A 16,213-nucleotide genomic window follows, 5' to 3' on the forward strand; every position below is an offset into this window, starting at 1 on the left:
TATTGTACTCCTGTTATTGAATCAGATCTACAAGGAGGGGCAAAGGCAGCGGTTACTCTCACATTACTATCAAATTACTCTGATTGTTATTAAACAACTTTCACTTTGCCTGTGAAGATCTCAGCATTAGTGTCTGCAGCATATAACCAGGGTGTCACTTATTTAATATGTGAATTGACTGGGGTAATTGTTTGAAAGTGATGGGTGAGAGGATGGATGGATGGATTTGTGAGGAGGAGAGGCTGGTTACCAGAGCAGAAATCAAAGCCACACATACACTACCAAATGTCACCACTAGGGGCCACTGGCGAGTTGTATTCAAACACGGGGCCTGTTGTCAATCACCATCCAGACTGGTTTTCAGCTATTGACGACTGGCTTTTGGAGTTTGCGGGTTTTTTGTTTGGTTTTGGAGGGTGTGAGTCAGAAGATTATACATAACTGAGTTAAAGGTGAAATGTTAGTTCCTGTATACATCGAGTTAAAAAAATGTAAGTGATTTACTTTCAATTAAATCCATTTTCTGTGCTGCTCTGGTCTTGTACCGGCTGCTGTAAATCAGAATGTAAACGTAAAGGTAGACAAAGAGCACAGACAGAGCTGTTCCCTGTTCCTGCTGTCCTGACTCCTTGCGGCTGAGCCCAGGATACCGTCTTCCTGACTGCTGCGATGGATGACAAGTCACTGTCCCTGCTTCCTCCTGCAGCAAAGCCATACATCACCAGCAATCAGCCGTGATTAATATGCCCTGGAAGTGGCCCAGTGGCTTTCCTGTAATTACACACTGTCTCTGACAAATTCAAACAGATACAGGTATATGTACAAACCATCTTTGCTCAGACTGTCGGTCTTCCTGTTGCCCTGTACTACATGAGTGTGAATTACTCTATAAGGTGCCATCATATAGAGAACTGATTTATCTTCATATCCAGAGCATTTTTGCATTTATCAAAGATGTTTATGTGAAGGCTTCGATCTGATTTATCCTCCTGGGATTCAGCCAGAACCCTAACTGGTGACAATTTACAGATCTGCAAATTGCAGTCTGAACGTTTCAGCTACAGTGTGCCAGCCACTGGGCTATAGCTGTAACCACAACTTTTTTTTGAAAACCTTCCTAAATGATGCACTCATACATTCACATACCACATACATATTGACATACCTCCATGTCATATCTCCATATAACGAACAGACACTGATGTCATGTAAGTGTCATGTTCATATTACGCAGGTTTTAAAAAAGGTATCATTACATAAGTATTTCAATCCAGACTTCAGAAAGATATCTTATAACCTGTTCTAGGTCTACGGTGCCAGAGATTCTACACTCTTCTTTGTATCGTCTCGCTAAATGTTACAAATATGGTCTTGACCTAAATGATAACTGGGTTATGAAATTATGACTTCAGAGGATAATTTTATTTCCCTGACACATGACATGCTCTAATATTCGTCGTTCAGGTCTAGTGATGAAAAGACTAGTTTGTATTTCGAATCAACCCTTAATGGTGGGAGGGGGGGAGCATAAAATGTCGATAAAGAAAAATTATTTGTCTGGCGCCACAGTGGGACCGTAGCGAGCTCGGCCGGCACAACAGCGCCCTCCCAGGTCAGCAATGCCGTGAGCGGCGCTCGAAACAGCCCCTCAGCTACAGTGCGCGCGCTTGCGAGGCGCAGACGGAGACGCGCACAGCGCCACTAAGCTGAGGCACCGCGACCGAGCGCACAGACCCCGCCGCTGAAAAAAAAGCCCAGAACATCCAGCCGCGGACCCCTGTACAACTTCCCCGCAAACACCGGTAAGAGTCACCTAAATGTCCAGCTTCATGCATTTTATTCCTCAGTTTTGTTCAGAAGTGGCATATTATTTTTTTTAACTGTTACATTCTTCTCTAGTTGCGTTTCCATCTCCATTTGCACTCCAGCGCAATTTGGAATAATAGGATAATATATTTGATAGAGAAATGGTGTGCATATAGAAAATGATCCGCTGGTAGGATACCTTTATGAAACTATGGGCCAGACTTTAGAAATGTTTTGCAATAAAGAAAAACGTGAAGCCGTTTCTGTTGGATTTTTAGTTAGGAAAATGGTCGCACAAAGGGGCGTGTTAATCTCTGCACTTGTGCTGTAGTCAAAATTTCTTTTATTCGATACGGACACCTTCATCGGTGCCGATACTTATAATACGTGAACCATGTACACGTAATTAAGTAATTTATCTGTAAAGCAGGACCAGATATTCAGCCGCTCAGATATTAAAAAGTTGTCTAGTTTGATAACTAAACGAATTGCGGAAAATGTGTTTTTCCACGATGAATTTAGCTTTATTTATCTATAGAGACCCCACACATATAAAGATGAATTCTTAATTCTAAAAGCATTTTAACAGCACCCCACCCCTTTGTGTCTATTTGGGGGTGTGACATCTGGCTCGTTGACCAGTTTTTTCTTTTTCTTTTTTATTTTACTATAATTTCTTTTAATATAAAAATCGTTATGCTGGCTTTTAATATTTTGTTCGTTGTTGTAGAAATACGCAGGAGCCGCTCATTGTATTTAAGTTAATAATGCGTGAATCTAATGAAATAGTCCATCTTGATTTTATGACAGAAATCTGAGGATGCTCTACGGCTATGATTGTTATCATCATTAAAATAGGAACAAGCAGTTCGCGTGGCGTGGATTGGAATTATCGTAAATGTCAACGCAGCCGGATGCAAATACGCCTTCATATGGCGCGCTATAGCGTACCACTGTTATGTCTGGGGAATGAATGAATCACGTTAAGTAATTGTTCGAGTCCTTTGTCTCATAGGGGCACATGCGCATTAGAGGTAGGGTGTGGATGGACGATTGATCCCCCCCACTTACAAAGTGACTTGTGCAATTTACGAGCCACTAAGAAAACGTGTTTTAAGCGTGAATGATGCATTTTCACTGCTGTAATTAAGGACGCTGATTCCACGCAACCTATATATTCATGTACTAGGAATTTAGACACATGTATATTACGTGTCCCTGTCACTGCAAAGACAGATTCCCCCGTAAAAGTAAAACCAATATCCCAGAAAATATCCCACAGCAACCCGCAGGCTTCCTAACGGCGTAGACTAATGTATCTCTGGGACTGGGAGCGATGAGGATAGGATTGGAAATCGTTGCTTATAGGTGGATGATGCTATTGCTGTAATGTTATGTCATCCCCGTTTTGACGGTCCGGCTTAGATAAGCGTTAGGAAGATGCGCATTAAGGCTCCCTTAGGATGGAGCGCGTTGTAAAACGCGGCGGATGCCTAACAGGATCGTTTTCGGCTCCGGTATTTATAGGTTATTTCCTTTTGCCATTGAATGAGGGGAAATAGACGTCCTTCGTTAGATACCAGTATTGCGCATCCATCTGCATTATTTATTTATTTACGACAGGGGGGTGGTCTTCATATTTTCCTTTTAAGGGTAAATCAATCGTCGTTTTATCCTCATCATGCATGGTGTAGAAGAAACAAGGGTGGAAAATGGCTGCTGGTACTGGCCGGGCGAGGTACCGCATTCGGTGGAAGCGCACGCGTCTTATGGGGCGCCGCGCTCCGGAGCTGTTTTAGGCTGGATTTCAGCGCGATCTTTACTGGCTGCCTGCTGCCTTTAGTGGGCGTATGGTGATACGGTTCAGGGGCATAACGCAGGTGCAAACGTACTACAGTATATATCTGCAGCTCACACACTACGGGTTCACTGATGGTGCCATTATTATTAATATTATTACTACTACTGCATAATTGAAACGTGCCTGCGTTTGTCACATTGCCTGATGGAAAGGCGATGCTCATGTGCTTCTGTGAATTTGCATGTAGCTCATGCATGCACTGTGTCATCTAAGAGCAACGGGGACGCTGGATCCTCACCGGTGCTCCATAAATACCCCTCGTGGGACTCACTAGCAGCGCAGAGCGGGATGGTGAATCTCATTAACTAAGAAAGTGATTTAAGTGTTTGGCTGACGCTTATTCGGCCCAACTTACGGTGATTTTCTTAGCGTTTAATATGGCTGGATGTCTCGCAGGAACGATGCCACGTGACTGCCTTGCTTAAGGTTACTACAGGACCCTTCATTTTGCGTGCTCATGCCGGTAAATGTAGGTATTTGCTGAGAATTGCACTTTATATAGGGGAGGGGTTGCGGAGTCTATGAAAGGGTGCAAGAATTGTGGATCTAGGGGCAGGGTGGAGGCCAGCAAGTACAGGAGTCCACGGCTACAGGACAGAAATAAACAGTCTGCCAAGTTGTTGTTGGTGTAAGCTGATTGGCTGATCAAAGAAAAGTTCAGATGTGATAGGCCCAGCTTTCTAAAAACCATCCAAGTACTGACCCAATGGCAAGTGGGCATGTGGCATAGAGGGGAGGGGCTTAATAGCTGGTCATAATTCTCTTGCATTGCATCTTAAGTATTCACTCAATTTAATCCATGGTTCCATATAACTCGATGTCTATGATAAGACACGAAAGAGTGTACAGAAGACGAGCCGACAGGGAAATAGAACAAAATGAAACATGGGAAAAAATTCCTGTTGGAACCACATATGGAAACTTAGTCATCTCAGGCTTGGTGGCTCTCTAGGTTAGGTTTCAGTAATGACTAGTGGTAGCGCAGAAACGTGTGCGTTTAATCAGAGGGTAAGGTATGGTTATGATGTCAAGACACGTATGAATATAGAACACAGACGAGAGGAGGGGTTGAGTTCGCCTCTTTGGCTTCGTTTTCCCAGCAGAAGCGGGAAGATTTTCGAAGACTTCAGCGGGCCTTTCTATTTTTGGGCCTCTGCCATCTTCGCGAAAGAGTCCCAGTTCTGTCTGTTTTCATTGAGGCGATGGATGCAGGTGGCTGGGGCCGTGGAGGGGATCACTGGGATCTGTGCGGAGCCGAAGCCGGGTGATAGAACGCCGTCCTGGAGATGATTGGACGGGGCTGAGTGATGGAACGGCTTCGCGCAATCAGGGCTCCGAAGGGCCGTAATGGTGGTCTCTTCCCCCCCAGACCCCTCGGGGGCTCCTCGCATGCACATGCTACTACACCCCTCCCCTTCTGCCCTGCCGCTGCCCGCCTGGCCAGACAGCGACGGGCACGCAGTCTGGGTCCTGATGTGACTAGACTTGTCAGTTGGATAAAGTGGAGGCGGCTGGCCCAGAAGGGGGACTTAGGCAGCTGGATGGGGTGGGGGGAGGGGTTGCACAATCTTCGTCTACCTGGGGTTTGTCTTCAAAGCGATCCATCAACTTCAGAGAAAAGGAGGGAACCGCAGACCTCGGCGTCTCTAGAATCTACAAGTCTGCTAACGGTGAAATAAGGTAGCTCAGAATACAAAAGGGAATATTAAATATTTTAACGCTGCTTGTAATGTACCGAGGATTTATTTTTTTTTTGATCAAAGGCGCCTGGCTGCTGTCTGAGGTCTTTTTGTCACTGATTACCTCCTCCTGGAGAAGCCTTGGCGGTACGGTGCTGGGCGAGCCGCCTGGAGCAGCCGCGCCGCTGTTCCGTTCGATCGACCGCGGGGGAGAAAAGCCTCAGCCCCAGGCGAATCGATCTGCTTGGCCGTATCTTACACTCTCAGGTGCGCCAGCGTGCCTCCATTCCCCGTACGCTTGATAAAACCGTCGATTTTGTCATGCCGTATGATGATGGTTATTGGGACAGTAAGAAATCGTATGACACAGAATGAACAACGTGCGATTTGAAAGATCTAAGAGGCCTGAATGAAAATACTGTCACCATATTAATTCATTTTTATCCCCTTTAGATTCCTTAATGATGGACAGATTAGGTGACAATATTGACTGTTTCTCTTCCCTGTTTTGCTATTGAAACAATGTATTTGGCTGTTTTTTTTTTTTTTTGCCGAAGGGCACTGCCACATCGACGTCCCATTGCTCAGCACGTAACGAGTAGCACTGAAAACCTGCTTTGCCGTGAGAATATCTTTTTTATCTGAGAGGCGAGTTCGTCTGAAATACAGAAGGTTTGACGGCTCGCAGTTACACCTGGCAGCAATAACTGGGTTTCGTTCTCGGAATGGAGAGATTTGTCGTAATGGACCAAAGATTTGTGCGTAATGGGCAGAAGCTGCGAAAACACATGTTTGCTTCTGCTTTTCTCTGCTTCCAAATGTGAAAGCTAATGGGGGGGGGGGTGATGTGCTTCGGAATATGTAGGGGAGCCGAAACTTGTAACTCCCTTCTCTCATAATTACAGCGCAGGAGGGAAGACGGAAAAGGGGAACGGAGAACGATAATTATAGGGCCTCGTACTCATGAGGGGAACGTGGTGTGGAAGTGACATGGTGCTTAAAGCCGACCCCCCCCTGGTTCTCTGGAGAAGATAGCACATGCCAAGCCAGCAGAGGGGTGGAAGCATTTATTGGCATCCATCTTTGATGATGTAACATTTGCTGAGATTATTTGAGGCATTAGGCAATAAGAATATGGATGGTCTGTGTTCATACCGTGACTTGTATGGCCTTTAAGCGACTGGATGTTGTAGCCTGGACTGCTCAACAAACGCATAATTGTTTTCTTCAAAAAATATATAAAATGGATTTTTAATGTATTATGTAAAATGGTAGGTGTCTGATGCAAGCTAGAGATGATGCAGGAAATGAGACCTACTGGTCCAAATCAACATTTGGTGTGTGGTGGACTTGGATTTCTAACCAAAAACCTGTTTAAATGCGGGAGGAGGATTCTGCTGTACACATGAGTACTTGACCCCTGCTACTTCAAAGAGAACCCAGTGAGGAACCTGAGGCGGTCCATTTAGTGAGAACCCAGTTAGGAACTTGAGATGGTCTACTTTAGTGAGAACCCATTAAAGAACCTGAGATGATCCACTTCATTGAGAGCCCAGTAAGGAACCTGAGAAGATCTGCGTCATTGAGAACCCAGTGATTAGCCTGAGATGATCCACTTCAATAAGAACCCAGTAGGGATCCTGAGCTGATCCGCTTCCGTGAGAATCCCATGGGATAACTAACCTCAACCACTGCAGTGAAAATCATGCTGTATAAAAAGGTATAAACGTGGAAACTTCACAATTGAATAGTGATTTTGTCTCTTGAAGAGTATCTGTATACGGAATAAATATCAGCAGCATTGAGAACTTGCTTGGAAATCAATGGAGATCGCTCCACCCCCTTCGATCTGAGAGGCCTTGGTGGCAAGTGAAATGTGTTGAATGGAAACTGCTTAATGAGCAGTTGGAGAGGAGCGATCGAATCCCACACCCCCTCCGCTAGCCACAAGCAGAACGAGGCCACTGTACTCGGGTTCGAGTCGTCGGCTTCCGCACATGACAACTCGCCAGGTTTTTTTTCTTTCCTTTTCAGCTCGGTGGGACCTGGTGGAACATTCATTATTGGGCATTTTCCGTTACCACCGGGCTGGAGGGGTAGCGGGACCCAAAGTATGCGCCCTGGCATGCGGGCCTGTATTTCTCGTTGGCGGGATTTTGGACCCCATGTTTGTGCCTGGCTCCCACCAGCCCGACAGAATACTGCTGCTGCTGCGGAAAGGCAGAGATCGAGCGTCACAGGCATGGAAATTACTCAGCTCTGGCCCAGCTCTGGAGCACCGTTCACTTGGGACCGTTTTAGTAGATGCAGAGTAAGGATGAGCTTCTGTCGAGATCAGCAGGAATTTGGTTTCTCTCTCAAATGGGTGGGCTACTGCGAGACTGGGGGTCTCAGGGGCTCTGCCGCTTCTTGTTTGTTGTCAGTGACGACTTCTGTAATTAAGCTATTATCTTCACTATATGTCACCTGCTGTGAATCAGTCGCTAATTAGCCAGCTTCTCCTGAGTGACCCTGAGGGACCACGGGCCCATGATGGGCCCCAGTTTGCTGCACTCTGGTCCGAATCCATGACACTCCCCTCGCTCTGGCAAGAGCCACACTCATCGCTTGAGTCCCAGAAATCACACAGCCAGACAGGCTTAGGTGCAGACAATTAGCGCGCTCTCGGCCGGCGTTCAAGTCCCTCCGCATCTCAGCTACTTTTAGCGGCTCTGTGATTTTTCACTAGATCATGACCTCTTCCATTCTACCTGGATTAGCATACACTATATGGACAAAAGTATTGGAACACCAGCCTTACCAACATCTTACTCTGAATCAAAAGGTATTAATACGAAGTTGGCTAACCCTTAGTTGCTATGATATCCTGTACTCTTCTGGGAAAGCGTTCCACTAGGTGTTGGAACATTGCTGGTGGGATTTGCTGCCATTCAGGTGTGAATATTGATGTTGGGTGATCAGGTCCTCTTCTGTCAGCTTGTGTGGCTGCCACATTGCAGCTGAACTCGCTCCCAGATGTTTCCACATCACTTCAGTTGCAGTTGACCAGGGCAACTCCAGCAGGACAGAAATGCTGAGAACCGACTTGTTGGAAAGGTGTCCAGTGATGTCCAGTGACAGTGCTAGGTTGACTAACCTCTGCTGTATGGCCCCCCATTCCGCTGCCATTGGTTGATGCTGGAGATCACATGGCTGTGCGCTTAATTATACACCTCTGTGTCAGCAATGGGTGTGGCTCCTGTGGCCAATCCCTGTAATTACTATGGGTGCCCCAATACATTTGTCCATACAGTGTAACTAGGGATCCTGAAGAACAGTTTAAAGCTGTGTTCCCCAATCTGGTCCTCGGAGACCCGCAGACGGTCCACGTTTTTGCTCCCACCCAGCATCCTGCCAGACGTTTCACATTTTTGCTCCCTACTGGGACCTGGGATGGAGCAAAAACGTGGACCGTGTGCAGCACCCCTAGGCCCAGATTGGGAATCTCTGGTTTAAAGCATGTCATTCCATCTTGCACGGACCTTCAGCTTCTTCGTGTGTTTGGTTTAGATTCCTTATTAACGGCATAACGAGGCAAGTCGATCTGTATCAGTCCATGTCACATGGGAGAAATGAGGACTGCGTGAATGAGCAGAAATAAATGTTAGATGCAAACCTGAACAGCCAACGCTATAAATTTATAAAGAGGCTATTCTGATTAATGGTCTCTCAGGATTCCATGCTGCTCGTGTTCTACCAGAGGTATGATTTGAGCAATTACACAGTGATGCAGAAGAATCTCTTCACAGGTCACGTTATCTATTGTGTAAATGGCTCCGGGACACATTTCCTTCTTGCTATCATCCTTAAAAGCCCGCCCCCGATTGCGAACACAGCAGTGACAGGCTGAGGATAGGTCTCCGAATGTTCCTGCAAGACGGAGTCCGCAGGGCTGCCAGAGCGAGCTGAAGGCGGTTGTTTGTCCCTGAGAGCTCCATCTTGTTTTCTCAGCCTGGATGGTCGCCGCAGGGAGGGACCGCCCGACGCGCAGGACAAGGCAGCGATGGCCAAGAGACAGCCGCGGTTGCCTAGCAACGGGAGCGGGCGCGAGTGGCAATTAGCACGTCGCCGCTGTCGACCCTCATTTATGCAACCCGCCTCGACAAGCCAACACGGCGTCAAGTGGGAAATTGTTTTGTTTGCACTGGTTATGTCGGCGATGGGGGACTGATTTGCTTAAATAGCCCCGCATTCCTGTACTCTGGAAGAAAGAGGTTGGAATTACGATTCCCTGTGTACCCGACGAAAAAGGGGGATGTTTTCGTTGTCATTTTGGCTTTCTGAGTATTTCTGCCCAACCTTTCACCGACCTGGAGTAATCTCATTATGTCTGTGGCCAAAGTGTGAATGTTCAAATTTAATATTAGTGCGTGATTAAATTACTCCATTGCAGTTTACCACTGGCTTTCAAACGAGGCTGATTCGCTTACGAGATCTGAAATGAAACAAAGAAGTGAAAGTGTGTCATTGTGAAGATATGAGATGACATGCGGATAACTTGATCTGGACCGAATCAGTTGCGGCGTTGCTTCAGTGCCGGATGAGCATCACTGTGATGAGCTAATGTTCAGTGGCCTTTTCATGTCACTCATCTCTGCAGATGGACATCTAACGCCAGCCTTCATGTCAAGGACTGTGCTGGAGGTACAATGCTCCATTTATGAGATTTAAGCCCGTAACCTACAGGTATGAGTCATCAAACACTGCATAAGGTGCAGTTTAAGGGTGCAGATTACAGAACACCTCCCAAATTGTACTTATTTAAAAAAGAAAGGCCTTCTATTTTTCTAATTTCGATCTGCCCAGGAATGTTACTTTCTGAGATGTTACCGGTCCGTGAGCCCTGCTAATCCTTCGTTTTTATTCTGCTCGCATACTATTTCCATTTTATCTCTTCACTATGGAAACTGCAAATCTATTTAAATATGAAAAACATACAGCCATTTATTTCCAAGCTATTAAAAGGAACACATTACCATACAGTAACCAAAATATTTGCAAATATCGTAACAAAGAAACAGCTGCTGTATATTTACTGAGAATTGTTTCCATTTTGGTCATGTTGAACTGTTACATTATTTGAAACCATGAAGCACCTCAGCATGGATTTCCGACCAGAGTCATTTGGTTTTGTCATATTTTTCCTGATTTGGACGTATGTTGCATCATATTTTCTCGGTTGCCAGTTAGTGAAGGAGAAGTTCCGTACGCACGCCGCTTCTTTTGTGTCCATATGAGCAGCTAGTAGAGGCCAAGGTGTCCTGTTTCATAGCCCGAGTTTCACGAGCGTGCACGTCTAGCAGAGCCACCAGTTACATCAGAGGCGAAGGTTGGCACAGGTCACCCCGGGCAAGATTCAGCTCGAAGTTGAATCTTCAATGTGGCCTAAATGGCTCCACTGTGGGAGCCGAATACCTACAACGTTTAGATGCACTACAAGCGTGACTTTAAGTCAACCAGCCAGCCAGGATTTCTGAGATTTTGTACTGAAAATGGGGAACAAAGGCAGGGTAGATTGGAACACCCAAATTGACGCCTACAGGATATCAGCCACCAACATTTCAACTCCACCAAATGGGTGCATAAGAGTTACTAGATGACACAAAACCTCATATGAACATTCTGGTTTCTATAAGCTTTTCAGAGTCTGCCTCCAGCGAATGAGTAATTTGCCATGAAATACCATCGTAAGCAGGCTTTAAGTGGTCCGTGCAGAAAATCAAAACACACAAAGCCCATTTCAAAGAGCATTATCTCAGCATCTGTTAGTCACTCTACAGTGATTGATCAGCTCATCTTCCAAACCATCAGTTATGTCCAAAGGCGTGTGATGCATATATATATATTACTCTTTTTGAATCAGGTATTTACTGCAAAAACGTTTTTTTTTTTTTTTTACTGATTTTAATTTTGGGTACAGGGCTTGATTTAATGAAATTAGACATTATCTTTCTGCCAACCGTGCCAAAACATCAAATTAAATAAAGCTGCTTGATAAGTATTTGTTCATTGTGTCTGAAAATGTGATTCCGTGTTGTGAAGAATCAGAGGCAGCCATTCAGAGCAAAGCTAATTCTTTTTGCAGTGACTGTTTTTCTGCGGAACCTAATATGCATTTCGAAAGAAGTGCTTTGTTGCTGACACATGTTACATCCGTACTCTGATGCTGTAACCTGGCTCCGGATTAAATATGTTTTTCTTGAAATCTTTACTGAGATGTTCAGCCAGGATACAGCATGACGTCTCTGACAAAGCTTATTATTGATACCCTAGGATCTGAATGGTGGTTTTGTACGGAGGGCTATTATACTTGAGCCATTAGTATTTGTTGTAAAGATAGAAATGTAGAATCAATGTTTCATGATTGTTTGCTTTGGGCTTTCTGTGGCTCTGTGATTGACTACATTTGCCTGGCACATTGCCTTTATCTGCTGACGACCTGCAGGGGTCGGTCAGGAAGCCGTAATAAAATACAGGCTGCGTGTCAGTGGCGGGGGGTGGGTGGGGGGGGGGGGGTGGTAGATCTATGTGGATAAATATTTGACTTACTCAGTGAGCTGCTCCGGCACACTCCCATTGGCCGATCTCCTGGTTGGCCCAGCATCCATTTTGTGAGGTTAAAAGATGCAGCTCTTCTGTATTACCCCCCTCCAGAGTTGTGCGTGGTTGCTAAGCTCCCCAAATCCCAACCACCCTCCCCCACCCCCCCCAGCCTCATTTGCAGACCGATTCTCCTCTGAACTCGGATTGATTAATAACAATGTCCATGTCTTCCACGAGCGGGACAAAGAGAGAATTCCACGGCGATGTGCGTGGGAGGGATTTGAGGAATTCTCTGTCTGCTTGCTGTCTGTGATGGAGCAGGGAGAGAACAGCAGCCACTGGGGGGGGGGGGGGTGCAGGAGCAGCCTCACATTGGAGCAGCTGCTGGCTCATAACCCTTCTCCATAATGAACACCTCAGAGGTCCATATCCCCCCCTCCACTTCCTGTTATGATTACTGGAACTGGTAGGTCAACCTCCCGAATTCTCTTTGGGTCCACGGATCTCAGATGGATCGCTTTCCGTGCGGTAAGTGCCGAACTGAGGCGACAGGTGCGCCGTCGGGAATGAGGGTCCTCGGCATCTGGACGCCGTGCTGGTTGGGGGCTGCTGGGTTTGTGGTAGGAGATAATCGCCATTTTGCTGTGGGGTGGACAGCACCGGGCTCCATTAGACAGCCCCTACCCTGCTTGGTGCCGTTAAAGCCAACGCAGATCCTGCTGGCGGAGATATCGGGTGGCCAGTCACCGAGGCTGACACCCTTCAACATCACCACGCTGAGGGCTTAAATGACAATGTTATCATCAAACAAGTTTCCGTTTAATTGATTTGATCCTAAGACTTACTCTTGCTTGTGAGGTTTATCCTTTACTGTAGCCTCATGAAGTCCTTTGTGTAGCTTCTGCCGGTGATTATCGTAATTGCTCCAGTTTCGGGCATTTATCGTAATCAGCAAGTGTGCGATAAATCACCAAAATTCGACGAAGCACAGGTACATACTCTCTAGTCTCCCAATTACCCCGAGGACCTCTGTTATCACTAAAGGCGCGACAATAAATTTAGGTATCACAGTATGTGCTTTTTTCCCCCACAAGAATCATGCAAATTATGGGCGGCAGTCATGTTTCCTTCAGCAGTTCAAATGTGTGACATCGCTGGCAAGGATTCGCATTTTCTTCAGATGCGTGGCCACAGGGTACATGCATGCTGCTCAACCGCATGGCTGCAGAGAGCAGATCCGTTAGCATTAGCTGGGCCTATCCGTAGTGCTAATCCTGCGTAAGACTCTAGAGCTCATTAGTCATGGCCGCCTTGAGTGACAGACACCCAGGAAAGACCCTCTGAACGCCGTAAGGGTGCCGGCTGGGTGTCTCCAATCCTGAAGTGGACAGCAATGTGAGGATTTAGTCACTCCGTTTTTTTCCCTTTACAACTCCCCTAAATCATGACGACATCGACCGATAGCTCCAACGCCAGCTTCTGGGACCGTGTCTTCATGAAGACCTTTTAGAGAAAGACAATAACCAATTAGATGGCGGGGCGGTTTATTGGAAGTGAAATAACAGTCACACCAGGTCCCAATAATTTGTACTCTTAGAATCTGAGACTATGGTTTCAAGACTGTTTTATCACTTAACTGATAGTGGAACAACTAGCCTAAGATCATGTAATGTGTCCTGTTCGTTATCTCAAGGGTGCGAGTTTTTGGTTTATTGTTCTTTCTTTTATCAGTATTCCTTTATTTCAGGAGTTATCCTCATTGGTCGAGCTGAGGCTGAGGGAGATATATTTATCATGGCAGATGGTCTTTGAAATCCCTTTCCCGCTGTGTTCCCGGCACGTGACTTGGCTTTGCCTAGTGGCCACTCTTCAGCAGGGAGGCGGGAGGTCGCGTACACAGTGGGGCCCCTCTCAGCTCTCCGCCTCTCGCGTTTCGGGTGAAGATGTCCGACCGGCTAACGGCCCCGAAGCCCGACGCACGACAGCAGACGGGGTAACATGCAGCATGCGTGTTCCTTTTTACCGTGCCACGTGGAAAACCACGTCCCCGCCCGGCAATCCGCAGGGGAACCGTGGGAGCAGATGGGAATCGGAGAGCTGTGGTTTGTTCTGGTGAATTCGCCTCAGGAGGCGGCACCGGAAAGTCTACGCGGTGACAGCAGCCTGCCCAGAGGACGCGGCCGGGCCGTGCTCCTGTCTAATGAAATCAGTAGGTAATTCAATTAAACCTCTTAGAGAGAGAGAGAGAGCGTTCGTGAGATGGAAAGACACTGAGGCATCGCCGCTGCCACCTGATTCATTTGGCTAATTAAGTTTGTGAATATTCACTTTTACCCTGGGGTTACAGCGCCCTGCCCTCCGAAATAAAAGCGACGCGGTCGCTATGGCAACAAGGCTTCAAGACCCAACTGGAGAACAGGTCGGCGGTGGCGCTCGAGGCCGTGCCTCGTTTACCCTGCCCCTCATTCAGCTGTGGGCCCTGGGTCTCTCTCATTTTGAAATCTAGGAATTGCCTTCTTAAGTCCCGCCTCCGACTCCTTCTGGCTCAGGCGATTGGCTGCCTCTCGGCAGGTCTCAGGAAGTGCCCACACATTCAGCCTAGGTGGGGGGGGGGCAGCTTTTGGAGACGGCCCGGTTCCACCGACAGTCGCGTTCCAGTGAGCTTGACTCATTATGCAAACGATCAGGCTGTCGCAATTTGAATACTCTCATATCTGCGTGGGTTGATTATTAGTTATCTTGTATAAACAATAGGTTCGACTTTTTCTGGTTCAGAAGGTCTTTTATGGAGATACCATCATTGTAATATTGCAAGAAATAATTGCGTTTTCCAGTGTACGGCTCAGCGTATTTACGTCTCCGATGCTACGCTAACAGTCTGCGTCTGCACCGTTCTGCATTTTTGCATGTGGAAGTTCACAGGCCGCCAGATTTGCCGAGTTAAAAATGATTTGCGTATTTATGTGCTCGTCGGAAAATTCACCAGCACGTAAGAGAAGAGCCTCTCTGCAGTGGTTTCTTTTCTGTTATTTTTCTGTTATTTAGTTGGCCCCTATTTCAAGTCTGGACCGTGCGCCAAAGCCCTCTGTCTTTAAGCTGTTTTGTTTTTTTTTTCTTTGGGTCAAGTTCAGAGATTGAGGATGGAAAATAAACTAAGGATTCTACAAATGAGATGAGTATTTTTTGTGTGTGTGTGTGTGGTTGTTGTTCGGCCATCCCAGCTGCGGTTCCTTCCAATTTCCAAGAACCTCCCCCTTTGACTGCTTGCTCCGCCCATCACGCCAAAGTCCTCTTGGGATGTCGCCGCAGGGACCTTCCCGTTCCCGTGAAAGACATTAATATCTACCTAAATGCGATAAATAAAGGACAGACAGTGTTGGCTGGCATCCCTAGTGCTATCTGGCCAATTAGAGCACGAGGCTACAGTGATGACCTCATTGTTCTGTGGTCGCCGTGACAACTGGCTGCCTCCTCTCTGAGGAGTTACACTCTGATCGAATTTACTATAGCGGAACTTTTGTGACAATAGGTTTAACTTTTTTAGTTCCTGTATAGATAACGCTTCCCACACTGTGTATATATACACATAGCGTGCAGACCGGCTGATACGTGGCATGTACATGCAAATATTCTCCCCTTGATTTGATTTTGCTCACCCTCAAAGCAGGAGCTTTTCAAGCCCAGAATGGGAATACAAAGCTTTGGAACGCCCCATATAAATGCAAACGCAGTGAAGTACAGTACCAATGCTGTACCTATAGGGGGCAGTAGTAGTGGCAGCGGAATGGAGGGAGGCAGACATAGGTGAGAGTGCAGAAGCTTCTCAATGTTAACACACCGAGGTGGTTTGGTCCCTTTAAGCCAGGGGTCTGTGTGTTTGGCAGTGTTTACATTATGCTTTCAAGGGGGAGGGCATTTCTTTTTTTTTTGTTTTCTTTATGGCAACCTTGAATCCAAGCAATTACGTGTAAAAAGAATGGAAGACTTGGGCAGGTCAGGGGTCACATATTTCCCAGAACGAGCATCCAGGCAACTATTTAACAAACCGTCGGAAAAATATTTGACCCTCAGCACTGCTCGTCCTTTGGTAGCTGTGCGGATAGGTGCCCCCGACATGGGGAGTGGGAGTCTGTCCGCAGGCGAGAAAGTTCTCTGCTGCGCAGCTTTGCACAGCTCTGCACCCAGCCCCCGTCGACATGTCTGTGCATCTCACATTATCGTTGATATCATTAGGTGCCGTCACATCGGTTTCGACTTGCTGGGATGGCCCGTGTTTTCTGTCCGG

The 16,213-nt window shown here is 46.7% G+C and overlaps 1 protein-coding gene across 1 annotated transcript in view; it reads left to right on the forward strand.

The window, feature by feature from the left end:
- Window positions 1-1,596: 1,596 nt before the first annotated feature.
- basp1 (brain abundant, membrane attached signal protein 1) overlaps window positions 1,597-16,213 on the forward strand; it is a 31,669-nt gene continuing 17,052 nt past the window's right edge. The window contains exon 1 of the mRNA XM_023815782.2: window positions 1,597-1,802. The gene's annotated coding sequence lies outside the window, so the exon portion shown is untranslated. The remainder of the gene's footprint in view (window positions 1,803-16,213) is intronic.

Source organism: Paramormyrops kingsleyae, chromosome 4 (assembly GCF_048594095.1).
Source record: "Paramormyrops kingsleyae isolate MSU_618 chromosome 4, PKINGS_0.4, whole genome shotgun sequence".
Classification (NCBI taxonomy): domain Eukaryota; kingdom Metazoa; phylum Chordata; class Actinopteri; order Osteoglossiformes; family Mormyridae; genus Paramormyrops; species Paramormyrops kingsleyae.